Here is a 20,517-nt window from a genome sequence, read left to right as displayed (position 1 = left end):
TGACCCCTTGGGAAGTCCTCGTGTTGCACCCCCTTTTTCGTTGCCCGTCTGCGTTTTTTTATGTTTTAGGTGCGTTTTTTTTCTTTCTTGCTATGTCTATGCTCGGGCGGCCTCCGGTTCGATGATGATTGTTTTCGTGTTTCCCGAACGGAGCCGATCCCTCACGTGGGTCCCACGCCTCGCGTACGAAAACAAACGACGTTCTGCGTCTTGTATGACATAAAAAGAATAAGCATGGATAGTACTTCGGGTGCGATCATACTAGCACTAATGCACCGGATCCCATCAGAACTTCGCAGTTAAGCGTGCTTGGGCGATAGTAGAACTAGGATGGGTGACCCCCTGGGAAGTCCTCGTGTTGCACCCCCTTTTTCGTTGCACGTCTGCGTTTTTTATGTTTTAGGTGCGTTTTTTTTCTTTCTTGCTATGTCTATGCTCGGGCGGCCTCCGGTTCAATATTGATTGTTTTCGTGTTATCCAGAATGGAGCTGATCCCTCGCTTGGGTCCCACGCCTCGCGTACGAAAGCAAACGAGGTTCTGCGTCTTGTATGACATAAAAACAATAATCATGGATAGTATTTAGGGTGTGATCATACCAGCACTAATGCACCAGATTCCATCAGAACTCCGCTGTTAAGCGTCCTTGGGCGAGAGTAGCACTAGGATGGGTGACCCCCTGTGAAGTCCTCGTATTGCACCCCCTTTTTCGTTGCCCGTCTGCGTTTTTTTATGTTTTAGGTGCGTTTTTTTTTTCTTTCTTGCTATGTCTATGCTCGGGCGGCATCCGGTTCGATGTTGATTGTTTTCGTCTTTCCCAAACGGAGCCGATCCCTCACGTGGGTCCCATGCCTCGTGTACGAAAACAAACGAGGTTCTGCGTCTTGTATGACATAAAAAGAATAAGCATGGATAGTATTTCGGGTGCGATCATACCAGCACTAATGCATCGGATCCCATCAGAACTTCGCAGTTAAGCGTGTTTGGGCGAGAGTAGAACTAGGATGGGTGACCCCCTCGGATGTCCTCGTGTTGCACCCCCTTTTTCGTTGCCCGTTTGCGTTTTTTTAGGTTTTAGGTGCGTTTTTGCTTCTTTCTTGCTATGTCTATGCTCGGGCGGCCTCCAGTTCAATGTTGATTGTTTTCGTGTTTCCCGAACGGAGCCGATCCCTCACGTGGGTCCCACGCCTCGCGTACGAATACAAACGAGGTTCTGCGTCTTGTATGACATAAAAACAATAAGCATGGATAGTATTTCGGATGCGATCATACCAGCACTAATGCACCGGATCCCATCAGAACTCCGCAGTTAAGCGTGCTTGGGCGAGAGTATTACTAAGATTGATGACCCCCTGGGAAGTCCTCGTGTTGCACCCCCTTTTTCGTTGCCCGTCTGCGTTTTTTTATGTTTTCGGTGTGTTTTTTTTTCTTTCTTGCTATGTCTACGCTCGGGCGGCCTCCGGTTCGATGTTGATTGTTTTCGTGTTTCCCGAACGGAGCCGATCCCTCACGTGGGTCTATCTCCTCGCGTACGAAAACAAACGAGGTCCTGCGTCTTGTATGACATAAAAAGAATAAGCATGGATAGTATTTCGGGTGCGATCATACCAGCACTAATGCACCGGATCCCATCAGAACTCCGCAGTTAAGCGTGCTTGGGCTAGAGTAGTTCTAGGATGGGTGACCCCCTGGGAAGTCCTCGTGTTGCACCCCCTTTTTCGTTGCCCGTTTGCGTTTCTTTATGTTTTAGGTGCGTTTTTGTTTCTTTCTTGCTATGTCTATGCTCGGGCGGCCTCCGGTTCAATGTTGATTGTTTTCGTGTTTCCTGAACGGAGCCGATCCCTCACGTGGGTCCCACACCTCGCGTACGAAAACAAACGAGGTTCTGCGTCTTGTATGACATAAAAACAATAAGCATGGATAGTATTTCGGATGCGATCATACCAGCACTAATGCACCGGATCCCATCAGAACTCCGCAGTTAAGCGTGCTTGGGCGAGAGTATTACTAAGATGGATGACCCCTTGGGAAGTCCTCGTGTTGCACCCCCTTTTTCGTTGCCCGTCTGCGTTTTTTTATGTTTTAGGTGCGTTTTTTTTCTTTTTTGCTATGTCTATGCTCGGGCGGCCTCCGATTCGATGATGATTGTTTTCGTGTTTCCCGAACGGAGCCGATCGCTCATGTGGGTCCCACGCCTCGCATACGAAAGCAAGCGAGGTTCTACGTCTTGTAAGACATAAAAACAATAAACATGTATAGTAATTCTAGTGCGATCATACCAGCACTAATGCACCGGTTCCCATCAGAACTCCGCAGCTAAGCGTGCTTGGGCTAGAGTAGTACTAGGATGGGTGACCCCTTGGGAAGTCCTCGTGTTGCACCCCCTTTTTCGTTGCCCGTCTGCGTTTTTTTATGTTTTAGGTGCGTTTTTTTTCTTTCTTGCTATGTCTATGCTCGGGCGGCCTCCGGTTCGATGATGATTGTTTTCGTGTTTCCCGAACGGAGTCGATCCCTCACGTGGGTCCCACGCCTCGCGTACGAAAACAAACGACGTTCTGCGTCTTGTATGACATAAAAAGAATAAGCATGGATAGTACTTCGGGTGCGATCATACTAGCACTAATGCACCGGATCCCATCAGAACTTCGCAGTTAAGCGTGCTTGGGCGATAGTAGAACTAGGATGGGTGACCCCCTGGGAAGTCCTCGTGTTGCACCCCCTTTTTCGTTGCACGTCTGCGTTTTTTATGTTTTAGGTGCGTTTTTTTTCTTTCTTGCTATGTCTATGCTCGGGCGGCCTCCGGTTCAATGTTGATTGTTTTCGTGTTATCCAGAATGGAGCTGATCCCTCGCTTGGGTCCCACGCCTCGCGTACGAAAGCAAACGAGGTTCTGCGTCTTGTATGACATAAAAACAATAATCATGGATAGTATTTAGGGTGCGATCATACCAGCACTAATGCACCAGATTCCATCAGAACTCCGCTGTTAAGCGTCCTTGGGCGAGAGTAGCACTAGGATGGGTGACCCCCTGGGAAGTCCTCGTATTGCACCCCCTTTTTCGTTGCCCGTCTGCGTTTTTTTATGTTTTAGGTGCGTTTTTTTTTTCTTTCTTGCTATGTCTATGCTCGGGCGGCATCCGGTTCGATGTTGATTGTTTTCGTCTTTCCCAAACGGAGCCGATCCCTCACGTGGGTCCCATGCCTCGTGTACGAAAACAAACGAGGTTCTGCGTCTTGTATGACATAAAAAGAATAAGCATGGATAGTATTTCGGGTGCGATCATACCAGCACTAATGCATCGGATCCCATCAGAACTTCGCAGTTAAGCGTGTTTGGGCGAGAGTAGAACTAGGATGGGTGACCCCCTCGGAAGTCCTCGTGTTGCACCCCCTTTTTCGTTGCCCGTTTGCGTTTTTTTAGGTTTTAGGTGCGTTTTTGTTTCTTTCTTGCTATGTCTATGCTCGGGCGGCCTCCAGTTCAATGTTGATTGTTTTCGTGTTTCCCGAACGGAGTCGATCCCTCACGTGGGTCCCACGCCTCGCGTACGAATACAAACGAGGTTCTGCGTCTTGTATGACATAAAAACAATAAGCATGGATAGTATTTCGGATGCGATCATACCAGCACTAATGCACCGGATCCCATCAGAACTCCGCAGTTAAGCGTGCTTGGGCGAGAGTATTACTAAGATGGATGACCCCCTGGGAAGTCCTCGTGTTGCACCCCCTTTTTCGTTGCCCGTCTGCGTTTTTTTATGTTTTAGGTGTGTTTTTTTTTCTTTCTTGCTATGTCTACGCTCGGGCGGCCTCCGGTTCGATGTTGATTGTTTTCGTGTTTCCCGAACGGAGCCGATCCCTCACGTGGGTCTATCTCCTCGCGTACGAAAACAAACGAGGTCCTGCGTCTTGTATGACATAAAAAGAATAAGCATGGATAGTATTTCGGGTGCGATCATACCAGCACTAATGCACCGGATCCCATCAGAACTCCGCAGTTAAGCGTGCTTGGGCTAGAGTAGTTCTAGGATGGGTGACCCCCTGGGAAGTCCTCGTGTTGCACCCCCTTTTTCGTTGCCCGTTTGCGTTTCTTTATGTTTTAGGTGCGTTTTTGTTTCTTTCTTGCTATGTATATGCTCGGGCGGCCTCCGGTTCAATGTTGATTGTTTTCGTGTTTCCTGAACGGAGCCGATCCCTCACGTGGGTCCCACACCTCGCGTACGAAAACAAACGAGGTTCTGCGTCTTGTATGACATAAAAACAATAAGCATGGATAGTATTTCGGATGCGATCATACCAGCACTAATGCACCGGATCCCATCAGAACTCCGCAGTTAAGCGTGCTTGGGCGAGAGTATTACTAAGATGGATGACCCCTTGGGAAGTCCTCGTGTTGCACCCCCTTTTTCGTTGCCCGTCTGCGTTTTTTTATGTTTTAGGTGCGTTTTTTTTCTTTCTTGCTATGTCTATGCTCGGGCGGCCTCCGATTCGATGATGATTGTTTTCGTGTTTCCCGAACGGAGCCGATCGCTCATGTGGGTCCCACGCCTCGCATACGAAAGCAAGCGAGGTTCTACGTCTTGTAAGACATAAAAACAATAAACATGTATAGTAATTCTAGTGCGATCATACCAGCACTAATGCACCGGTTCCCATCAGAACTCCGCAGCTAAGCGTGCTTGGGCTAGAGTAGTACTAGGATGGGTGACCCCTTGGGAAGTCCTCGTGTTGCACCCCCTTTTTCGTTGCCCGTCTGCGTTTTTTTATGTTTTAGGTGCGTTTTTTTTCTTTCTTGCTATGTCTATGCTCGGGCGGCCTCCGGTTCGATGATGATTGTTTTCGTGTTTCCCGAACGGAGCCGATCCCTCACGTGGGTCCCACGCCTCGCGTACGAAAACAAACGACGTTCTGCGTCTTGTATGACATAAAAAGAATAAGCATGGATAGTACTTCGGGTGCGATCATACTAGCACTAATGCACCGGATCCCATCAGAACTTCGCAGTTAAGCGTGCTTGGGCGATAGTAGAACTAGGATGGGTGACCCCCTGGGAAGTCCTCGTGTTGCACCCCCTTTTTCGTTGCACGTCTGCGTTTTTTATGTTTTAGGTGCGTTTTTTTTCTTTCTTGCTATGTCTATGCTCGGGCGGCCTCCGGTTCAATGTTGATTGTTTTCGTGTTATCCAGAATGGAGCTGATCCCTCGCTTGGGTCCCACGCCTCGCGTACGAAAGCAAACGAGGTTCTGCGTCTTGTATGACATAAAAACAATAATCATGGATAGTATTTAGGGTGCGATCATACCAGCACTAATGCACCAGATTCCATCAGAACTCCGCTGTTAAGCGTCCTTGGGCGAGAGTAGCACTAGGATGGGTGACCCCCTGGGAAGTCCTCGTATTGCACCCCCTTTTTCGTTGCCCGTCTGCGTTTTTTTATGTTTTAGGTGCGTTTTTTTTCTTTCTTGCTATGTCTATGCTCGGGCGGCATCCGGTTCGATGTTGATTGTTTTCGTCTTTCCCAAACGGAGCCGATCCCTCACGTGGGTCCCATGCCTCGTGTACGAAAACAAACGAGGTTCTGCGTCTTGTATGACATAAAAAGAATAAGCATGGATAGTATTTCGGGTGCGATCATACCAGCACTAATGCATCGGATCCCATCAGAACTTCGCAGTTAAGCGTGTTTGGGCGAGAGTAGAACTAGGATGGGTGACCCCCTCGGAAGTCCTCGTGTTGCACCCCCTTTTTCGTTGCCCGTTTGCGTTTTTTTAGGTTTTAGGTGCGTTTTTGTTTCTTTCTTGCTATGTCTATGCTCGGGCGGCCTCCAGTTCAATGTTGATTGTTTTCGTGTTTCCCGAACGGAGCCGATCCCTCACGTGGGTCCCACGCCTCGCGTACGAATACAAACGAGGTTCTGCGTCTTGTATGACATAAAAACAATAAGCATGGATAGTATTTCGGATGCGATCATACCAGCACTAATGCACCGGATCCCATCAGAACTCCGCAGTTAAGCGTGCTTGGGCGAGAGTATTACTAAGATGGATGACCCCCTGGGAAGTCCTCGTGTTGCACCCCCTTTTTCGTTGCCCGTCTGCGTTTTTTTATGTTTTAGGTGTGTTTTTTTTTTTCTTTCTTGCTATGTCTACGCTCGGGCGGCCTCCGGTTCGATGTTGATTGTTTTCGTGTTTCCCGAACGGAGCCGATCCCTCACGTGGGTCTATCTCCTCGCGTACGAAAACAAACGAGGTCCTGCGTCTTGTACGACATAAAAAGAATAAGCATGGATAGTATTTCGGGTGCGATCATACCATCACTAATGCACCGGATCCCATCAGAACTCCGCAGTTAAGCGTGCTTGGGCTAGAGTAGTTCTAGGATGGGTGACCCCCTGGGAAGTCCTCGTGTTGCACCCCCTTTTTCGTTGCCCGTTTGCGTTTCTTTATGTTTTAGGTGCGTTTTTGTTTCTTTCTTGCTATGTATATGCTCGGGCGGCCTCCGGTTCAATGTTGATTGTTTTCGTGTTTCCTGAACGGAGCCGATCCCTCACGTGGGTCCCACACCTCGCGTACGAAAACAAACGAGGTTCTGCGTCTTGTATGACATAAAAACAATAAGCATGGATAGTATTTCGGATGCGATCATACCAGCACTAATGCACCGGATCCCATCAGAACTCCGCAGTTAAGCGTGCTTGGGCGAGAGTATTACTAAGATGGATGACCCCTTGGGAAGTCCTCGTGTTGCACCCCCTTTTTCGTTGCCCGTCTGCGTTTTTTTATGTTTTAGGTGCGTTTTTTTTCTTTCTTGCTATGTCTATGCTCGGGCGGCCTCCGATTCGATGATGATTGTTTTCGTGTTTCCCGAACGGAGCCGATCGCTCATGTGGGTCCCACGCCTCGCATACGAAAGCAAGCGAGGTTCTACGTCTTGTAAGACATAAAAACAATAAACATGTATAGTAATTCTAGTGCGATCATACCAGCACTAATGCACCGGTTCCCATCAGAACTCCGCAGCTAAGCGTGCTTGGGCTAGAGTAGTACTAGGATGGGTGACCCCTTGGGAAGTCCTCGTGTTGCACCCCCTTTTTCGTTGCCCGTCTGCGTTTTTTTATGTTTTAGGTGCGTTTTTTTTCTTTCTTGCTATGTCTATGCTCGGGCGGCCTCCGGTTCGATGATGATTGTTTTCGTGTTTCCCGAACGGAGTCGATCCCTCACGTGGGTCCCACGCCTCGCGTACGAAAACAAACGACGTTCTGCGTCTTGTATGACATAAAAAGAATAAGCATGGATAGTACTTCGGGTGCGATCATACTAGCACTAATGCACCGGATCCCATCAGAACTTCGCAGTTAAGCGTGCTTGGGCGATAGTAGAACTAGGATGGGTGACCCCCTGGGAAGTCCTCGTGTTGCACCCCCTTTTTCGTTGCACGTCTGCGTTTTTTATGTTTTAGGTGCGTTTTTTTTCTTTCTTGCTATGTCTATGCTCGGGCGGCCTCCGGTTCAATGTTGATTGTTTTCGTGTTATCCAGAATGGAGCTGATCCCTCGCTTGGGTCCCACGCCTCGCGTACGAAAGCAAACGAGGTTCTGCGTCTTGTATGACATAAAAACAATAATCATGGATAGTATTTAGGGTGCGATCATACCAGCACTAATGCACCAGATTCCATCAGAACTCCGCTGTTAAGCGTCCTTGGGCGAGAGTAGCACTAGGATGGGTGACCCCCTGGGAAGTCCTCGTATTGCACCCCCTTTTTCGTTGCCCGTCTGCGTTTTTTTATGTTTTAGGTGCGTTTTTTTTTTCTTTCTTGCTATGTCTATGCTCGGGCGGCATCCGGTTCGATGTTGATTGTTTTCGTCTTTCCCAAACGGAGCCGATCCCTCACGTGGGTCCCATGCCTCGTGTACGAAAACAAACGAGGTTCTGCGTCTTGTATGACATAAAAAGAATAAGCATGGATAGTATTTCGGGTGCGATCATACCAGCACTAATGCATCGGATCCCATCAGAACTTCGCAGTTAAGCGTGTTTGGGCGAGAGTAGAACTAGGATGGGTGACCCCCTCGGAAGTCCTCGTGTTGCACCCCCTTTTTCGTTGCCCGTTTGCGTTTTTTTAGGTTTTAGGTGCGTTTTTGTTTCTTTCTTGCTATGTCTATGCTCGGGCGGCCTCCAGTTCAATGTTGATTGTTTTCGTGTTTCCCGAACGGAGCCGATCCCTCACGTGGGTCCCACGCCTCGCGTACGAATACAAACGAGGTTCTGCGTCTTGTATGACATAAAAACAATAAGCATGGATAGTATTTCGGATGCGATCATACCAGCACTAATGCACCGGATCCCATCAGAACTCCGCAGTTAAGCGTGCTTGGGCGAGAGTATTACTAAGATGGATGACCCCCTGGGAAGTCCTCGTGTTGCACCCCCTTTTTCGTTGCCCGTCTGCGTTTTTTTATGTTTTAGGTGTGTTTTTTTTTCTTTCTTGCTATGTCTACGCTCGGGCGGCCTCCGGTTCGATGTTGATTGTTTTCGTGTTTCCCGAACGGAGCCGATCCCTCACGTGGGTCTATCTCCTCGCGTACGAAAACAAACGAGGTCCTGCGTCTTGTATGACATAAAAAGAATAAGCATGGATAGTATTTCGGGTGCGATCATACCAGCACTAATGCACCGGATCCCATCAGAACTCCGCAGTTAAGCGTGCTTGGGCTAGAGTAGTTCTAGGATGGGTGACCCCCTGGGAAGTCCTCGTGTTGCACCCCCTTTTTCGTTGCCCGTTTGCGTTTCTTTATGTTTTAGGTGCGTTTTTGTTTCTTTCTTGCTATGTCTATGCTCGGGCGGCCTCCGGTTCAATGTTGATTGTTTTCGTGTTTCCTGAACGGAGCCGATCCCTCACGTGGGTCCCACACCTCGCGTACGAAAACAAACGAGGTTCTGCGTCTTGTATGACATAAAAACAATAAGCATGGATAGTATTTCGGATGCGATCATACCAGCACTAATGCACCGGATCCCATCAGAACTCCGCAGTTAAGCGTGCTTGGGCGAGAGTATTACTAAGATGGATGACCCCTTGGGAAGTCCTCGTGTTGCACCCCCTTTTTCGTTGCCCGTCTGCGTTTTTTTATGTTTTAGGTGCGTTTTTTTTCTTTCTTGCTATGTCTATGCTCGGGCGGCCTCCGATTCGATGATGATTGTTTTCGTGTTTCCCGAACGGAGCCGATCGCTCATGTGGGTCCCACGCCTCGCATACGAAAGCAAGCGAGGTTCTACGTCTTGTAAGACATAAAAACAATAAACATGTATAGTAATTCTAGTGCGATCATACCAGCACTAATGCACCGGTTCCCATCAGAACTCCGCAGCTAAGCGTGCTTGGGCTAGAGTAGTACTAGGATGGGTGACCCCTTGGGAAGTCCTCGTGTTGCACCCCCTTTTTCGTTGCCCGTCTGCGTTTTTTTATGTTTTAGGTGCGTTTTTTTTCTTTCTTGCTATGTCTATGCTCGGGCGGCCTCCGGTTCGATGATGATTGTTTTCGTGTTTCCCGAACGGAGCCGATCCCTCACGTGGGTCCCACGCCTCGCGTACGAAAACAAACGACGTTCTGCGTCTTGTATGACATAAAAAGAATAAGCATGGATAGTACTTCGGGTGCGATCATACTAGCACTAATGCACCGGATCCCATCAGAACTTCGCAGTTAAGCGTGCTTGGGCGATAGTAGAACTAGGATGGGTGACCCCCTGGGAAGTCCTCGTGTTGCACCCCCTTTTTCGTTGCACGTCTGCGTTTTTTATGTTTTAGGTGCGTTTTTTTTCTTTCTTGCTATGTCTATGCTCGGGCGGCCTCCGGTTCAATGTTGATTGTTTTCGTGTTATCCAGAATGGAGCTGATCCCTCGCTTGGGTCCCACGCCTCGCGTACGAAAGCAAACGAGGTTCTGCGTCTTGTATGACATAAAAACAATAATCATGGATAGTATTTAGGGTGCGATCATACCAGCACTAATGCACCAGATTCCATCAGAACTCCGCTGTTAAGCGTCCTTGGGCGAGAGTAGCACTAGGATGGGTGACCCCCTGGGAAGTCCTCGTATTGCACCCCCTTTTTCGTTGCCCGTCTGCGTTTTTTTATGTTTGAGGTGCGTTTTTTTTTCTTTCTTGCTATGTCTATGCTCGGGCGGCATCCGGTTCGATGTTGATTGTTTTCGTCTTTCCCAAACGGAGCCGATCCCTCATGTGGGTCCCATGCCTCGTGTACGAAAACAAACGAGGTTCTGCGTCTTGTATGACATAAAAAGAATAAGCATGGATAGTATTTCGGGTGCGATCATACCAGCACTAATGCATCGGATCCCATCAGAACTTCGCAGTTAAGCGTGTTTGGGCGAGAGTAGAACTAGGATGGGTGACCCCCTCGGAAGTCCTCGTGTTGCACCCCCTTTTTCGTTGCCCGTTTGCGTTTTTTTAGGTTTTAGGTGCGTTTTTGTTTCTTTCTTGCTATGTCTATGCTCGGGCGGCCTCCAGTTCAATGTTGATTGTTTTCGTGTTTCCCGAACGGAGCCGATCCCTCACGTGGGTCCCACGCCTCGCGTACGAATACAAACGAGGTTCTGCGTCTTGTATGACATAAAAACAATAAGCATGGATAGTATTTCGGATGCGATCATACCAGCACTAATGCACCGGATCCCATCAGAACTCCGCAGTTAAGCGTGCTTGGGCGAGAGTATTACTAAGATGGATGACCCCCTGGGAAGTCCTCGTGTTGCACCCCCTTTTTCGTTGCCCGTCTGCGTTTTTTTATGTTTTAGGTGTGTTTTTTTTTCTTTCTTGCTATGTCTACGCTCGGGCGGCCTCCGGTTCGATGTTGATTGTTTTCGTGTTTCCCGAACGGAGCCGATCCCTCACGTGGGTCTATCTCCTCGCGTACGAAAACAAACGAGGTCCTGCGTCTTGTATGACATAAAAAGAATAAGCATGGATAGTATTTCGGGTGCGATCATACCAGCACTAATGCACCGGATCCCATCAGAACTCCGCAGTTAAGCGTGCTTGGGCTAGAGTAGTTCTAGGATGGGTGACCCCCTGGGAAGTCCTCGTGTTGCACCCCCTTTTTCGTTGCCCGTTTGCGTTTCTTTATGTTTTAGGTGCGTTTTTGTTTCTTTCTTGCTATGTCTATGCTCGGGCGGCCTCCGGTTCAATGTTGATTGTTTTCGTGTTTCCTGAACGGAGCCGATCCCTCACGTGGGTCCCACACCTCGCGTACGAAAACAAACGAGGTTCTGCGTCTTGTATGACATAAAAACAATAAGCATGGATAGTATTTCGGATGCGATCATACCAGCACTAATGCACCGGATCCCATCAGAACTCCGCAGTTAAGCGTGCTTGGGCGAGAGTATTACTAAGATGGATGACCCCTTGGGAAGTCCTCGTGTTGCACCCCCTTTTTCGTTGCCCGTCTGCGTTTTTTTATGTTTTAGGTGCGTTTTTTTTCTTTCTTGCTATGTCTATGCTCGGGCGGCCTCCGATTCGATGATGATTGTTTTCGTGTTTCCCGAACGGAGCCGATCGCTCATGTGGGTCCCACGCCTCGCATACGAAAGCAAGCGAGGTTCTACGTCTTGTAAGACATAAAAACAATAAACATGTATAGTAATTCTAGTGCGATCATACCAGCACTAATGCACCGGTTCCCATCAGAACTCCGCAACTAAGCGTGCTTGGGCTAGAGTAGTACTAGGATGGGTGACCCCTTGGGAAGTCCTCGTGTTGCACCCCCTTTTTCGTTGCCCGTCTGCGTTTTTTTATGTTTTAGGTGTGTTTTTTTTCTTTCTTGCTATGTCTATGCTCGGGCGGCCTCCGGTTCGATGATGATTGTTTTCGTGTTTCCCGAACGGAGCCGATCCCTCACGTGGGTCCCACGCCTCGCGTACGAAAACAAACGACGTTCTGCGTCTTGTATGACATAAAAAGAATAAGCATGGATAGTACTTCGGGTGCGATCATACTAGCACTAATGCACCGGATCCCATCAGAACTTCGCAGTTAAGCGTGCTTGGGCGATAGTAGAACTAGGATGGGTGACCCCTTGGGAAGTCCTCGTGTTGCACCCCCTTTTTCGTTGCACGTCTGCGTTTTTTATGTTTTAGGTGCGTTTTTTTTCTTTCTTGCTATGTCTATGCTCGGGCGGCCTCCGGTTCAATGTTGATTCTTTTCGTGTTATCCAGAATGGAGCTGATCCCTCGCTTGGGTCCCACGCCTCGCGTACGAAAGCAAACGAGGTTCTGCGTCTTGTATGACATAAAAACAATAATCATGGATAGTATTTAGGGTGCGATCATACCAGCACTAATGCACCAGATTCCATCAGAACTCCGCTGTTAAGCGTCCTTGGGCGAGAGTAGCACTAGGATGGGTGACCCCCTGGGAAGTCCTCGTATTGCACCCCCTTTTTCGTTGCCCGTCTGCGTTTTTTTATGTTTTAGGTGCGTTTTTTTTTCTTTCTTGCTATGTCTATGCTCGGGCGGCATCCGGTTCGATGTTGATTGTTTTCGTCTTTCCCAAACGGAGCCGATCCCTCATGTGGGTCCCATGCCTCGTGTACGAAAACAAACGAGGTTCTGCGTCTTGTATGACATAAAAAGAATAAGCATGGATAGTATTTCGGGTGCGATCATACCAGCACTAATGCATCGGATCCCATCAGAACTTCGCAGTTAAGCGTGTTTGGGCGAGAGTAGAACTAGGATGGGTGACCCCCTCGGAAGTCCTCGTGTTGCACCCCCTTTTTCGTTGCCCGTTTGCGTTTTTTTAGGTTTTAGGTGCGTTTTTGTTTCTTTCTTGCTATGTCTATGCTCGGGCGGCCTCCGGTTCAATGTTGATTGTTTTCGTGTTTCCTGAACGGAGCCGATCCCTCACGTGGGTCCCACACCTCGCGTACGAAAACAAACGAGGTTCTGCGTCTTGTATGACATAAAAACAATAAGCATGGATAGTATTTCGGATGCGATCATACCAGCACTAATGCACCGGATCCCATCAGAACTCCGCAGTTAAGCGTGCTTGGGCGAGAGTATTACTAAGATGGATGACCCCTTGGGAAGTCCTCGTGTTGCACCCCCTTTTTCGTTGCCCGTCTGCGTTTTTTTATGTTTTAGGTGCGTTTTTTTTCTTTCTTGCTATGTCTATGCTCGGGCGGCCTCCGATTCGATGATGATTGTTTTCGTGTTTCCCGAACGGAGCCGATCGCTCATGTGGGTCCCACGCCTCGCATACGAAAGCAAGCGAGGTTCTACGTCTTGTAAGACATAAAAACAATAAACATGTATAGTAATTCTAGTGCGATCATACCAGCACTAATGCACCGGTTCCCATCAGAACTCCGCAACTAAGCGTGCTTGGGCTAGAGTAGTACTAGGATGGGTGACCCCTTGGGAAGTCCTCGTGTTGCACCCCCTTTTTCGTTGCCCGTCTGCGTTTTTTTATGTTTTAGGTGTGTTTTTTTTCTTTCTTGCTATGTCTATGCTCGGGCGGCCTCCGGTTCGATGATGATTGTTTTCGTGTTTCCCGAACGGAGCCGATCCCTCACGTGGGTCCCACGCCTCGCGTACGAAAACAAGCGACGTTCTGCATCTTGTATGACATAAAAAGAATAAGCATGGATAGTACTTCGGGTGCGATCATACTAGCACTAATGCACCGGATCCCATCAGAACTTCGCAGTTAAGCGTGCTTGGGCGATAGTAGAACTAGGATGGGTGACCCCTTGGGAAGTCCTCGTGTTGCACCCCCTTTTTCGTTGCACGTCTGCGTTTTTTATGTTTTAGGTGCGTTTTTTTTCTTTCTTGCTATGTCTATGCTCGGGCGGCCTCCGGTTCAATGTTGATTCTTTTCGTGTTATCCAGAATGGAGCTGATCCCTCGCTTGGGTCCCACGCCTCGCGTACGAAAGCAAACGAGGTTCTGCGTCTTGTATGACATAAAAACAATAATCATGGATAGTATTTAGGGTGCGATCATACCAGCACTAATGCACCAGATTCCATCAGAACTCCGCTGTTAAGCGTCCTTGGGCGAGAGTAGCACTAGGATGGGTGACCCCCTGGGAAGTCCTCGTATTGCACCCCCTTTTTCGTTGCCCGTCTGCGTTTTTTTATGTTTTAGGTGCGTTTTTTTTTTCTTTCTTGCTATGTCTATGCTCGGGCGGCATCCGGTTCGATGTTGATTGTTTTCGTCTTTCCCAAACGGAGCCGATCCCTCACGTGGGTCCCATGCCTCGTGTACGAAAACAAACGAGGTTCTGCGTCTTGTATGACATAAAAAGAATAAGCATGGATAGTATTTCGGGTGCGATCATACCAGCACTAATGCGTCGGATCCCATCAGAACTTCGCAGTTAAGCGTGTTTGGGCGAGAGTAGAACTAGGATGGGTGACCCCCTCGGAAGTCCTCGTGTTGCACCCCCTTTTTCGTTGCCCGTTTGCGTTTTTTTAGGTTTTAGGTGCGTTTTTGTTTCTTTCTTGCTATGTCTATGCTCGGGCGGCCTCCAGTTCAATGTTGATTGTTTTCGTGTTTCCCGAACGGAGCCGATCCCTCACGTGGGTCCCACGCCTCGCGTACGAATACAAACGAGGTTCTGCGTCTTGTATGACATAAAAACAATAAGCATGGATAGTATTTCGGATGCGATCATACCAGCACTAATGCACCGGATCCCATCAGAACTCCGCAGTTAAGCGTGCTTGGGCGAGAGTATTACTAAGATGGATGACCCCCTGGGAAGTCCTCGTGTTGCACCCCCTTTTTCGTTGCCCGTCTGCGTTTTTTTATGTTTTAGGTGTGTTTTTTTTTCTTTCTTGCTATGTCTACGCTCGGGCGGCCTCCGGTTCGATGTTGATTGTTTTCGTGTTTCCCGAACGGAGCCGATCCCTCACGTGGGTCTATCTCCTCGCGTACGAAAACAAACGAGGTCCTGCGTCTTGTATGACATAAAAAGAATAAGCATGGATAGTATTTCGGGTGCGATCATACCAGCACTAATGCACCGGATCCCATCAGAACTCCGCAGTTAAGCGTGCTTGGGCTAGAGTAGTTCTAGGATGGGTGACCCCCTGGGAAGTCCTCGTGTTGCACCCCCTTTTTCGTTGCCCGTTTGCGTTTCTTTATGTTTTAGGTGCGTTTTTGTTTCTTTCTTGCTATGTCTATGCTCGGGCGGCCTCCGGTTCAATGTTGATTGTTTTCGTGTTTCCTGAACGGAGCCGATCCCTCACGTGGGTCCCACACCTCGCGTACGAAAACAAACGAGGTTCTGCGTCTTGTATGACATAAAAACAATAAGCATGGATAGTATTTCGGATGCGATCATACCAGCACTAATGCACCGGATCCCATCAGAACTCCGCAGTTAAGCGTGCTTGGGCGAGAGTATTACTAAGATGGATGACCCCTTGGGAAGTCCTCGTGTTGCACCCCCTTTTTCGTTGCCCGTCTGCGTTTTTTTATGTTTTAGGTGCGTTTTTTTTCTTTCTTGCTATGTCTATGCTCGGGCGGCCTCCGATTCGATGATGATTGTTTTCGTGTTTCCCGAACGGAGCCGATCGCTCATGTGGGTCCCACGCCTCGCATACGAAAGCAAGCGAGGTTCTACGTCTTGTAAGACATAAAAACAATAAACATGTATAGTAATTCTAGTGCGATCATACCAGCACTAATGCACCGGTTCCCATCAGAACTCCGCAACTAAGCGTGCTTGGGCTAGAGTAGTACTAGGATGGGTGACCCCTTGGGAAGTCCTCGTGTTGCACCCCCTTTTTCGTTGCCCGTCTGCGTTTTTTTATGTTTTAGGTGTGTTTTTTTTCTTTCTTGCTATGTCTATGCTCGGGCGGCCTCCGGTTCGATGATGATTGTTTTCGTGTTTCCCGAACGGAGCCGATCCCTCACGTGGGTCCCACGCCTCGCGTACGAAAACAAACGACGTTCTGCGTCTTGTATGACATAAAAAGAATAAGCATGGATAGTACTTCGGGTGCGATCATACTAGCACTAATGCACCGGATCCCATCAGAACTTCGCAGTTAAGCGTGCTTGGGCGATAGTAGAACTAGGATGGGTGACCCCTTGGGAAGTCCTCGTGTTGCACCCCCTTTTTCGTTGCACGTCTGCGTTTTTTATGTTTTAGGTGCGTTTTTTTTCTTTCTTGCTATGTCTATGCTCGGGCGGCCTCCGGTTCAATGTTGATTCTTTTCGTGTTATCCAGAATGGAGCTGATCCCTCGCTTGGGTCCCACGCCTCGCGTACGAAAGCAAACGAGGTTCTGCGTCTTGTATGACATAAAAACAATAATCATGGATAGTATTTAGGGTGCGATCATACCAGCACTAATGCACCAGATTCCATCAGAACTCCGCTGTTAAGCGTCCTTGGGCGAGAGTAGCACTAGGATGGGTGACCCCCTGGGAAGTCCTCGTATTGCACCCCCTTTTTCGTTGCCCGTCTGCGTTTTTTTATGTTTTAGGTGCGTTTTTTTTTCTTTCTTGCTATGTCTATGCTCGGGCGGCATCCGGTTCGATGTTGATTGTTTTCGTCTTTCCCAAACGGAGCCGATCCCTCATGTGGGTCCCATGCCTCGTGTACGAAAACAAACGAGGTTCTGCGTCTTGTATGACATAAAAAGAATAAGCATGGATAGTATTTCGGGTGCGATCATACCAGCACTAATGCATCGGATCCCATCAGAACTTCGCAGTTAAGCGTGTTTGGGCGAGAGTAGAACTAGGATGGGTGACCCCCTCGGAAGTCCTCGTGTTGCACCCCCTTTTTCGTTGCCCGTTTGCGTTTTTTTAGGTTTTAGGTGCGTTTTTGTTTCTTTCTTGCTATGTCTATGCTCGGGCGGCCTCCGGTTCAATGTTGATTGTTTTCGTGTTTCCTGAACGGAGCCGATCCCTCACGTGGGTCCCACACCTCGCGTACGAAAACAAACGAGGTTCTGCGTCTTGTATGACATAAAAACAATAAGCATGGATAGTATTTCGGATGCGATCATACCAGCACTAATGCACCGGATCCCATCAGAACTCCGCAGTTAAGCGTGCTTGGGCGAGAGTATTACTAAGATGGATGACCCCTTGGGAAGTCCTCGTGTTGCACCCCCTTTTTCGTTGCCCGTCTGCGTTTTTTTATGTTTTAGGTGCGTTTTTTTTCTTTCTTGCTATGTCTATGCTCGGGCGGCCTCCGATTCGATGATGATTGTTTTCGTGTTTCCCGAACGGAGCCGATCGCTCATGTGGGTCCCACGCCTCGCATACGAAAGCAAGCGAGGTTCTACGTCTTGTAAGACATAAAAACAATAAACATGTATAGTAATTCTAGTGCGATCATACCAGCACTAATGCACCGGTTCCCATCAGAACTCCGCAACTAAGCGTGCTTGGGCTAGAGTAGTACTAGGATGGGTGACCCCTTGGGAAGTCCTCGTGTTGCACCCCCTTTTTCGTTGCCCGTCTGCGTTTTTTTATGTTTTAGGTGTGTTTTTTTTCTTTCTTGCTATGTCTATGCTCGGGCGGCCTCCGGTTCGATGATGATTGTTTTCGTGTTTCCCGAACGGAGCCGATCCCTCACGTGGGTCCCACGCCTCGCGTACGAAAACAAACGACGTTCTGCGTCTTGTATGACATAAAAAGAATAAGCATGGATAGTACTTCGGGTGCGATCATACTAGCACTAATGCACCGGATCCCATCAGAACTTCGCAGTTAAGCGTGCTTGGGCGATAGTAGAACTAGGATGGGTGACCCCTTGGGAAGTCCTCGTGTTGCACCCCCTTTTTCGTTGCACGTCTGCGTTTTTTATGTTTTAGGTGCGTTTTTTTTCTTTCTTGCTATGTCTATGCTCGGGCGGCCTCCGGTTCAATGTTGATTCTTTTCGTGTTATCCAGAATGGAGCTGATCCCTCGCTTGGGTCCCACGCCTCGCGTACGAAAGCAAACGAGGTTCTGCGTCTTGTATGACATAAAAACAATAATCATGGATAGTATTTAGGGTGCGATCATACCAGCACTAATGCACCAGATTCCATCAGAACTCCGCTGTTAAGCGTCCTTGGGCGAGAGTAGCACTAGGATGGGTGACCCCCTGGGAAGTCCTCGTATTGCACCCCCTTTTTCGTTGCCCGTCTGCGTTTTTTTATGTTTTAGGTGCGTTTTTTTTTCTTTCTTGCTATGTCTATGCTCGGGCGGCATCCGGTTCGATGTTGATTGTTTTCGTCTTTCCCAAACGGAGCCGATCCCTCATGTGGGTCCCATGCCTCGTGTACGAAAACAAACGAGGTTCTGCGTCTTGTATGACATAAAAAGAATAAGCATGGATAGTATTTCGGGTGCGATCATACCAGCACTAATGCATCGGATCCCATCAGAACTTCGCAGTTAAGCGTGTTTGGGCGAGAGTAGAACTAGGATGGGTGACCCCCTCGGAAGTCCTCGTGTTGCACCCCCTTTTTCGTTGCCCGTTTGCGTTTTTTTAGGTTTTAGGTGCGTTTTTGTTTCTTTCTTGCTATGTCTATGCTCGGGCGGCCTCCAGTTCAATGTTGATTGTTTTCGTGTTTCCCGAACGGAGCCGATCCCTCACGTGGGTCCCACGCCTCGCGTACGAATACAAACGAGGTTCTGCGTCTTGTATGACATAAAAACAATAAGCATGGATAGTATTTCGGATGCGATCATACCAGCACTAATGCACCGGATCCCATCAGAACTCCGCAGTTAAGCGTGCTTGGGCGAGAGTATTACTAAGATGGATGACCCCCTGGGAAGTCCTCGTGTTGCACCCCCTTTTTCGTTGCCCGTCTGCGTTTTTTTATGTTTTAGGTGTGTTTTTTTTTCTTTCTTGCTATGTCTACGCTCGGGCGGCCTCCGGTTCGATGTTGATTGTTTTCGTGTTTCCCGAACGGAGCCGATCCCTCACGTGGGTCTATCTCCTCGCGTACGAAAACAAACGAGGTCCTGCGTCTTGTATGACATAAAAAGAATAAGCATGGATAGTATTTCGGGTGCGATCATACCAGCACTAATGCACCGGATCCCATCAGAACTCCGCAGTTAAGCGTGCTTGGGCTAGAGTAGTTCTAGGATGGGTGACCCCCTGGGAAGTCCTCGTGTTGCACCCCCTTTTTCGTTGCCCGTTTGCGTTTCTTTATGTTTTAGGTGCGTTTTTGTTTCTTTCTTGCTATGTCTATGCTCGGGCGGCCTCCGGTTCAATGTTGATTGTTTTCGTGTTTCCTGAACGGAGCCGATCCCTCACGTGGGTCCCACACCTCGCGTACGAAAACAAACGAGGTTCTGCGTCTTGTATGACATAAAAACAATAAGCATGGATAGTATTTCGGATGCGATCATACCAGCACTAATGCACCGGATCCCATCAGAACTCCGCAGTTAAGCGTGCTTGGGCGAGAGTATTACTAAGATGGATGACCCCTTGGGAAGTCCTCGTGTTGCACCCCCTTTTTCGTTGCCCGTCTGCGTTTTTTTATGTTTTAGGTGCGTTTTTTTTCTTTCTTGCTATGTCTATGCTCGGGCGGCCTCCGATTCGATGATGATTGTTTTCGTGTTTCCCGAACGGAGCCGATCGCTCATGTGGGTCCCACGCCTCGCATACGGAAGCGAGCGAGGTTCTACGTCTTGTAAGACATAAAAACAATAAACATGTATAGTAATTCTAGTGCGATCATACCAGCACTAATGCACCGATTCCCATCAGAACTCCGCAGCTAAGCGTGCTTGGGCTAGAGTAGTACTAGGATGGGTGACCCCTTGGGAAGTCCTCGTGTTGCACCCCCTTTTTCGTTGCCCGTCTGCGTTTTTTTATGTTTTAGGTGTGTTTTTTTTCTTTCTTGCTATGTCTATGCTCGGGCGGCCTCCGGTTCGATGATGATTGTTTTCGTGTTTCCCGAACGGAGCCGATCCCTCACGTGGGTCCCACGCCTCGCGTACGAAAACAAACGACGTTCTGCGTCTTGTATGACATAAAAAGAATAAGCATGGATAGTACTTCGGGTGCGATCATAGTAGCACTAATGCACCGGATCCCATCAGAACTTCGCAGTTAAGCGTGCTTGGGCGATAGTAGAACTAGGATGGGTGACCCCTTGGGAAGTCCTCGTGTTGCACCCCCTTTTTCGTTGCACGTCTGCGTTTTTTATGTTTTAGGTGCGTTTTTTTTCTTTCTTGCTATGTCTATGCTCGGGCGGCCTCCGGTTCAATGTTGATTCTTTTCGTGTTATCCAGAATGGAGCTGATCCCTCGCTTGGGTCCCACGCCTCGCGTACGAAAGCAAACGAGGTTCTGCGTCTTGTATGACATAAAAACAATAATCATGGATAGTATTTAAGGTGCGATCATACCAGCACTAATGCACCAGATTCCATCAGAACTCCGCTGTTAAGCGTCCTTGGGCGAGAGTAGCACTAGGATGGGTGACCCCCTGGGAAGTCCTCGTATTGCACCCCCTTTTTCGTTGCC

The 20,517-nt window shown here is 48.6% G+C and overlaps 62 non-coding genes across 62 annotated transcripts in view; all 62 read left to right on the top strand.

Moving 5' to 3' along the window:
* The window catches only part of LOC145075170 (5S ribosomal RNA), a 119-nt gene extending 87 nt beyond the window's left edge, over positions 1 to 32 (top strand). Inside the window, exon 1 of the ribosomal RNA XR_013692365.1 lies at positions 1 to 32. This exon is cut by the window's left edge and continues 87 nt beyond it. This is a non-coding gene — a ribosomal RNA (5S ribosomal RNA).
* A 216-nt stretch (positions 33 to 248) lies between these two features.
* Positions 249 to 367, top strand: LOC145077376 (5S ribosomal RNA). The gene has a single exon (XR_013693140.1). It is a non-coding gene; the product is annotated as a 5S ribosomal RNA (ribosomal RNA).
* Positions 368 to 583: 216 nt separating this feature from the next.
* On the top strand, positions 584 to 702 carry LOC145079072 (5S ribosomal RNA). Its single transcript, XR_013694597.1, has one exon. It is a non-coding gene; the product is annotated as a 5S ribosomal RNA (ribosomal RNA).
* Positions 703 to 920: 218 nt separating this feature from the next.
* LOC145075342 (5S ribosomal RNA) lies at positions 921 to 1,039 on the top strand. The gene has a single exon (XR_013692413.1). It is a non-coding gene; the product is annotated as a 5S ribosomal RNA (ribosomal RNA).
* Positions 1,040 to 1,256: 217 nt separating this feature from the next.
* LOC145076612 (5S ribosomal RNA) lies at positions 1,257 to 1,375 on the top strand. Its single transcript, XR_013692723.1, has one exon. It is a non-coding gene; the product is annotated as a 5S ribosomal RNA (ribosomal RNA).
* Positions 1,376 to 1,592: 217 nt separating this feature from the next.
* Positions 1,593 to 1,711, top strand: LOC145085296 (5S ribosomal RNA). Its single transcript, XR_013699702.1, has one exon. It is a non-coding gene; the product is annotated as a 5S ribosomal RNA (ribosomal RNA).
* A 217-nt stretch (positions 1,712 to 1,928) lies between these two features.
* Positions 1,929 to 2,047, top strand: LOC145085710 (5S ribosomal RNA). Its single transcript, XR_013700101.1, has one exon. It is a non-coding gene; the product is annotated as a 5S ribosomal RNA (ribosomal RNA).
* Positions 2,048 to 2,263: 216 nt separating this feature from the next.
* LOC145075163 (5S ribosomal RNA) lies at positions 2,264 to 2,382 on the top strand. Its single transcript, XR_013692364.1, has one exon. It is a non-coding gene; the product is annotated as a 5S ribosomal RNA (ribosomal RNA).
* A 216-nt stretch (positions 2,383 to 2,598) lies between these two features.
* Positions 2,599 to 2,717, top strand: LOC145077365 (5S ribosomal RNA). The gene has a single exon (XR_013693139.1). It is a non-coding gene; the product is annotated as a 5S ribosomal RNA (ribosomal RNA).
* Positions 2,718 to 2,933: 216 nt separating this feature from the next.
* On the top strand, positions 2,934 to 3,052 carry LOC145078597 (5S ribosomal RNA). Its single transcript, XR_013694136.1, has one exon. It is a non-coding gene; the product is annotated as a 5S ribosomal RNA (ribosomal RNA).
* Positions 3,053 to 3,270: 218 nt separating this feature from the next.
* On the top strand, positions 3,271 to 3,389 carry LOC145078610 (5S ribosomal RNA). Its single transcript, XR_013694150.1, has one exon. It is a non-coding gene; the product is annotated as a 5S ribosomal RNA (ribosomal RNA).
* Positions 3,390 to 3,606: 217 nt separating this feature from the next.
* LOC145085618 (5S ribosomal RNA) lies at positions 3,607 to 3,725 on the top strand. Its single transcript, XR_013700011.1, has one exon. It is a non-coding gene; the product is annotated as a 5S ribosomal RNA (ribosomal RNA).
* A 217-nt stretch (positions 3,726 to 3,942) lies between these two features.
* Positions 3,943 to 4,061, top strand: LOC145085295 (5S ribosomal RNA). Its single transcript, XR_013699701.1, has one exon. It is a non-coding gene; the product is annotated as a 5S ribosomal RNA (ribosomal RNA).
* A 217-nt stretch (positions 4,062 to 4,278) lies between these two features.
* Positions 4,279 to 4,397, top strand: LOC145085709 (5S ribosomal RNA). Its single transcript, XR_013700100.1, has one exon. It is a non-coding gene; the product is annotated as a 5S ribosomal RNA (ribosomal RNA).
* A 216-nt stretch (positions 4,398 to 4,613) lies between these two features.
* On the top strand, positions 4,614 to 4,732 carry LOC145075158 (5S ribosomal RNA). Its single transcript, XR_013692362.1, has one exon. It is a non-coding gene; the product is annotated as a 5S ribosomal RNA (ribosomal RNA).
* Positions 4,733 to 4,948: 216 nt separating this feature from the next.
* Positions 4,949 to 5,067, top strand: LOC145077354 (5S ribosomal RNA). Its single transcript, XR_013693138.1, has one exon. It is a non-coding gene; the product is annotated as a 5S ribosomal RNA (ribosomal RNA).
* A 216-nt stretch (positions 5,068 to 5,283) lies between these two features.
* On the top strand, positions 5,284 to 5,402 carry LOC145078596 (5S ribosomal RNA). The gene has a single exon (XR_013694135.1). It is a non-coding gene; the product is annotated as a 5S ribosomal RNA (ribosomal RNA).
* A 216-nt stretch (positions 5,403 to 5,618) lies between these two features.
* On the top strand, positions 5,619 to 5,737 carry LOC145078609 (5S ribosomal RNA). The gene has a single exon (XR_013694149.1). It is a non-coding gene; the product is annotated as a 5S ribosomal RNA (ribosomal RNA).
* A 217-nt stretch (positions 5,738 to 5,954) lies between these two features.
* Positions 5,955 to 6,073, top strand: LOC145085617 (5S ribosomal RNA). Its single transcript, XR_013700010.1, has one exon. It is a non-coding gene; the product is annotated as a 5S ribosomal RNA (ribosomal RNA).
* A 219-nt stretch (positions 6,074 to 6,292) lies between these two features.
* On the top strand, positions 6,293 to 6,411 carry LOC145073604 (5S ribosomal RNA). The gene has a single exon (XR_013691455.1). It is a non-coding gene; the product is annotated as a 5S ribosomal RNA (ribosomal RNA).
* Positions 6,412 to 6,628: 217 nt separating this feature from the next.
* Positions 6,629 to 6,747, top strand: LOC145085708 (5S ribosomal RNA). The gene has a single exon (XR_013700099.1). It is a non-coding gene; the product is annotated as a 5S ribosomal RNA (ribosomal RNA).
* Positions 6,748 to 6,963: 216 nt separating this feature from the next.
* Positions 6,964 to 7,082, top strand: LOC145075153 (5S ribosomal RNA). Its single transcript, XR_013692358.1, has one exon. It is a non-coding gene; the product is annotated as a 5S ribosomal RNA (ribosomal RNA).
* A 216-nt stretch (positions 7,083 to 7,298) lies between these two features.
* LOC145077342 (5S ribosomal RNA) lies at positions 7,299 to 7,417 on the top strand. The gene has a single exon (XR_013693127.1). It is a non-coding gene; the product is annotated as a 5S ribosomal RNA (ribosomal RNA).
* Positions 7,418 to 7,633: 216 nt separating this feature from the next.
* LOC145078595 (5S ribosomal RNA) lies at positions 7,634 to 7,752 on the top strand. The gene has a single exon (XR_013694134.1). It is a non-coding gene; the product is annotated as a 5S ribosomal RNA (ribosomal RNA).
* A 218-nt stretch (positions 7,753 to 7,970) lies between these two features.
* On the top strand, positions 7,971 to 8,089 carry LOC145078608 (5S ribosomal RNA). Its single transcript, XR_013694148.1, has one exon. It is a non-coding gene; the product is annotated as a 5S ribosomal RNA (ribosomal RNA).
* A 217-nt stretch (positions 8,090 to 8,306) lies between these two features.
* LOC145085616 (5S ribosomal RNA) lies at positions 8,307 to 8,425 on the top strand. The gene has a single exon (XR_013700009.1). It is a non-coding gene; the product is annotated as a 5S ribosomal RNA (ribosomal RNA).
* A 217-nt stretch (positions 8,426 to 8,642) lies between these two features.
* LOC145085294 (5S ribosomal RNA) lies at positions 8,643 to 8,761 on the top strand. Its single transcript, XR_013699700.1, has one exon. It is a non-coding gene; the product is annotated as a 5S ribosomal RNA (ribosomal RNA).
* Positions 8,762 to 8,978: 217 nt separating this feature from the next.
* Positions 8,979 to 9,097, top strand: LOC145085707 (5S ribosomal RNA). The gene has a single exon (XR_013700098.1). It is a non-coding gene; the product is annotated as a 5S ribosomal RNA (ribosomal RNA).
* Positions 9,098 to 9,313: 216 nt separating this feature from the next.
* On the top strand, positions 9,314 to 9,432 carry LOC145075146 (5S ribosomal RNA). Its single transcript, XR_013692353.1, has one exon. It is a non-coding gene; the product is annotated as a 5S ribosomal RNA (ribosomal RNA).
* A 216-nt stretch (positions 9,433 to 9,648) lies between these two features.
* Positions 9,649 to 9,767, top strand: LOC145077331 (5S ribosomal RNA). The gene has a single exon (XR_013693117.1). It is a non-coding gene; the product is annotated as a 5S ribosomal RNA (ribosomal RNA).
* Positions 9,768 to 9,983: 216 nt separating this feature from the next.
* Positions 9,984 to 10,102, top strand: LOC145078594 (5S ribosomal RNA). Its single transcript, XR_013694133.1, has one exon. It is a non-coding gene; the product is annotated as a 5S ribosomal RNA (ribosomal RNA).
* A 217-nt stretch (positions 10,103 to 10,319) lies between these two features.
* Positions 10,320 to 10,438, top strand: LOC145078607 (5S ribosomal RNA). The gene has a single exon (XR_013694147.1). It is a non-coding gene; the product is annotated as a 5S ribosomal RNA (ribosomal RNA).
* Positions 10,439 to 10,655: 217 nt separating this feature from the next.
* On the top strand, positions 10,656 to 10,774 carry LOC145085615 (5S ribosomal RNA). Its single transcript, XR_013700008.1, has one exon. It is a non-coding gene; the product is annotated as a 5S ribosomal RNA (ribosomal RNA).
* Positions 10,775 to 10,991: 217 nt separating this feature from the next.
* Positions 10,992 to 11,110, top strand: LOC145085293 (5S ribosomal RNA). Its single transcript, XR_013699699.1, has one exon. It is a non-coding gene; the product is annotated as a 5S ribosomal RNA (ribosomal RNA).
* Positions 11,111 to 11,327: 217 nt separating this feature from the next.
* Positions 11,328 to 11,446, top strand: LOC145085706 (5S ribosomal RNA). The gene has a single exon (XR_013700097.1). It is a non-coding gene; the product is annotated as a 5S ribosomal RNA (ribosomal RNA).
* A 216-nt stretch (positions 11,447 to 11,662) lies between these two features.
* Positions 11,663 to 11,781, top strand: LOC145078697 (5S ribosomal RNA). The gene has a single exon (XR_013694232.1). It is a non-coding gene; the product is annotated as a 5S ribosomal RNA (ribosomal RNA).
* A 216-nt stretch (positions 11,782 to 11,997) lies between these two features.
* LOC145077979 (5S ribosomal RNA) lies at positions 11,998 to 12,116 on the top strand. Its single transcript, XR_013693585.1, has one exon. It is a non-coding gene; the product is annotated as a 5S ribosomal RNA (ribosomal RNA).
* Positions 12,117 to 12,332: 216 nt separating this feature from the next.
* LOC145078593 (5S ribosomal RNA) lies at positions 12,333 to 12,451 on the top strand. Its single transcript, XR_013694132.1, has one exon. It is a non-coding gene; the product is annotated as a 5S ribosomal RNA (ribosomal RNA).
* A 217-nt stretch (positions 12,452 to 12,668) lies between these two features.
* On the top strand, positions 12,669 to 12,787 carry LOC145078606 (5S ribosomal RNA). The gene has a single exon (XR_013694146.1). It is a non-coding gene; the product is annotated as a 5S ribosomal RNA (ribosomal RNA).
* Positions 12,788 to 13,004: 217 nt separating this feature from the next.
* On the top strand, positions 13,005 to 13,123 carry LOC145085705 (5S ribosomal RNA). The gene has a single exon (XR_013700096.1). It is a non-coding gene; the product is annotated as a 5S ribosomal RNA (ribosomal RNA).
* A 216-nt stretch (positions 13,124 to 13,339) lies between these two features.
* Positions 13,340 to 13,458, top strand: LOC145078695 (5S ribosomal RNA). Its single transcript, XR_013694230.1, has one exon. It is a non-coding gene; the product is annotated as a 5S ribosomal RNA (ribosomal RNA).
* Positions 13,459 to 13,674: 216 nt separating this feature from the next.
* LOC145077968 (5S ribosomal RNA) lies at positions 13,675 to 13,793 on the top strand. The gene has a single exon (XR_013693574.1). It is a non-coding gene; the product is annotated as a 5S ribosomal RNA (ribosomal RNA).
* A 216-nt stretch (positions 13,794 to 14,009) lies between these two features.
* On the top strand, positions 14,010 to 14,128 carry LOC145078590 (5S ribosomal RNA). The gene has a single exon (XR_013694130.1). It is a non-coding gene; the product is annotated as a 5S ribosomal RNA (ribosomal RNA).
* A 218-nt stretch (positions 14,129 to 14,346) lies between these two features.
* Positions 14,347 to 14,465, top strand: LOC145078852 (5S ribosomal RNA). The gene has a single exon (XR_013694382.1). It is a non-coding gene; the product is annotated as a 5S ribosomal RNA (ribosomal RNA).
* Positions 14,466 to 14,682: 217 nt separating this feature from the next.
* On the top strand, positions 14,683 to 14,801 carry LOC145085614 (5S ribosomal RNA). Its single transcript, XR_013700007.1, has one exon. It is a non-coding gene; the product is annotated as a 5S ribosomal RNA (ribosomal RNA).
* A 217-nt stretch (positions 14,802 to 15,018) lies between these two features.
* LOC145085292 (5S ribosomal RNA) lies at positions 15,019 to 15,137 on the top strand. Its single transcript, XR_013699698.1, has one exon. It is a non-coding gene; the product is annotated as a 5S ribosomal RNA (ribosomal RNA).
* Positions 15,138 to 15,354: 217 nt separating this feature from the next.
* LOC145085704 (5S ribosomal RNA) lies at positions 15,355 to 15,473 on the top strand. Its single transcript, XR_013700095.1, has one exon. It is a non-coding gene; the product is annotated as a 5S ribosomal RNA (ribosomal RNA).
* A 216-nt stretch (positions 15,474 to 15,689) lies between these two features.
* On the top strand, positions 15,690 to 15,808 carry LOC145078694 (5S ribosomal RNA). Its single transcript, XR_013694229.1, has one exon. It is a non-coding gene; the product is annotated as a 5S ribosomal RNA (ribosomal RNA).
* A 216-nt stretch (positions 15,809 to 16,024) lies between these two features.
* On the top strand, positions 16,025 to 16,143 carry LOC145077957 (5S ribosomal RNA). Its single transcript, XR_013693563.1, has one exon. It is a non-coding gene; the product is annotated as a 5S ribosomal RNA (ribosomal RNA).
* A 216-nt stretch (positions 16,144 to 16,359) lies between these two features.
* On the top strand, positions 16,360 to 16,478 carry LOC145078589 (5S ribosomal RNA). Its single transcript, XR_013694129.1, has one exon. It is a non-coding gene; the product is annotated as a 5S ribosomal RNA (ribosomal RNA).
* Positions 16,479 to 16,695: 217 nt separating this feature from the next.
* On the top strand, positions 16,696 to 16,814 carry LOC145078605 (5S ribosomal RNA). Its single transcript, XR_013694145.1, has one exon. It is a non-coding gene; the product is annotated as a 5S ribosomal RNA (ribosomal RNA).
* Positions 16,815 to 17,031: 217 nt separating this feature from the next.
* On the top strand, positions 17,032 to 17,150 carry LOC145085703 (5S ribosomal RNA). The gene has a single exon (XR_013700094.1). It is a non-coding gene; the product is annotated as a 5S ribosomal RNA (ribosomal RNA).
* Positions 17,151 to 17,366: 216 nt separating this feature from the next.
* LOC145078693 (5S ribosomal RNA) lies at positions 17,367 to 17,485 on the top strand. Its single transcript, XR_013694228.1, has one exon. It is a non-coding gene; the product is annotated as a 5S ribosomal RNA (ribosomal RNA).
* Positions 17,486 to 17,701: 216 nt separating this feature from the next.
* On the top strand, positions 17,702 to 17,820 carry LOC145077946 (5S ribosomal RNA). The gene has a single exon (XR_013693553.1). It is a non-coding gene; the product is annotated as a 5S ribosomal RNA (ribosomal RNA).
* A 216-nt stretch (positions 17,821 to 18,036) lies between these two features.
* Positions 18,037 to 18,155, top strand: LOC145078588 (5S ribosomal RNA). Its single transcript, XR_013694128.1, has one exon. It is a non-coding gene; the product is annotated as a 5S ribosomal RNA (ribosomal RNA).
* Positions 18,156 to 18,372: 217 nt separating this feature from the next.
* On the top strand, positions 18,373 to 18,491 carry LOC145078604 (5S ribosomal RNA). Its single transcript, XR_013694144.1, has one exon. It is a non-coding gene; the product is annotated as a 5S ribosomal RNA (ribosomal RNA).
* Positions 18,492 to 18,708: 217 nt separating this feature from the next.
* LOC145085613 (5S ribosomal RNA) lies at positions 18,709 to 18,827 on the top strand. Its single transcript, XR_013700006.1, has one exon. It is a non-coding gene; the product is annotated as a 5S ribosomal RNA (ribosomal RNA).
* A 217-nt stretch (positions 18,828 to 19,044) lies between these two features.
* Positions 19,045 to 19,163, top strand: LOC145085291 (5S ribosomal RNA). The gene has a single exon (XR_013699697.1). It is a non-coding gene; the product is annotated as a 5S ribosomal RNA (ribosomal RNA).
* Positions 19,164 to 19,380: 217 nt separating this feature from the next.
* Positions 19,381 to 19,499, top strand: LOC145085702 (5S ribosomal RNA). The gene has a single exon (XR_013700093.1). It is a non-coding gene; the product is annotated as a 5S ribosomal RNA (ribosomal RNA).
* A 216-nt stretch (positions 19,500 to 19,715) lies between these two features.
* LOC145078837 (5S ribosomal RNA) lies at positions 19,716 to 19,834 on the top strand. Its single transcript, XR_013694368.1, has one exon. It is a non-coding gene; the product is annotated as a 5S ribosomal RNA (ribosomal RNA).
* A 216-nt stretch (positions 19,835 to 20,050) lies between these two features.
* On the top strand, positions 20,051 to 20,169 carry LOC145079232 (5S ribosomal RNA). Its single transcript, XR_013694750.1, has one exon. It is a non-coding gene; the product is annotated as a 5S ribosomal RNA (ribosomal RNA).
* Positions 20,170 to 20,385: 216 nt separating this feature from the next.
* On the top strand, positions 20,386 to 20,504 carry LOC145078955 (5S ribosomal RNA). Its single transcript, XR_013694486.1, has one exon. It is a non-coding gene; the product is annotated as a 5S ribosomal RNA (ribosomal RNA).
* Positions 20,505 to 20,517: the final 13 nt, after the last annotated feature.

Source organism: Lactuca serriola, chromosome 1, assembly GCF_051521515.1.
Source record: "Lactuca serriola cultivar US96UC23 chromosome 1, Lser_US96UC23_V15, whole genome shotgun sequence".
NCBI lineage: Eukaryota > Viridiplantae > Streptophyta > Magnoliopsida > Asterales > Asteraceae > Lactuca > Lactuca serriola.
This window is presented reverse-complemented; position numbering and strand designations above follow the sequence as displayed.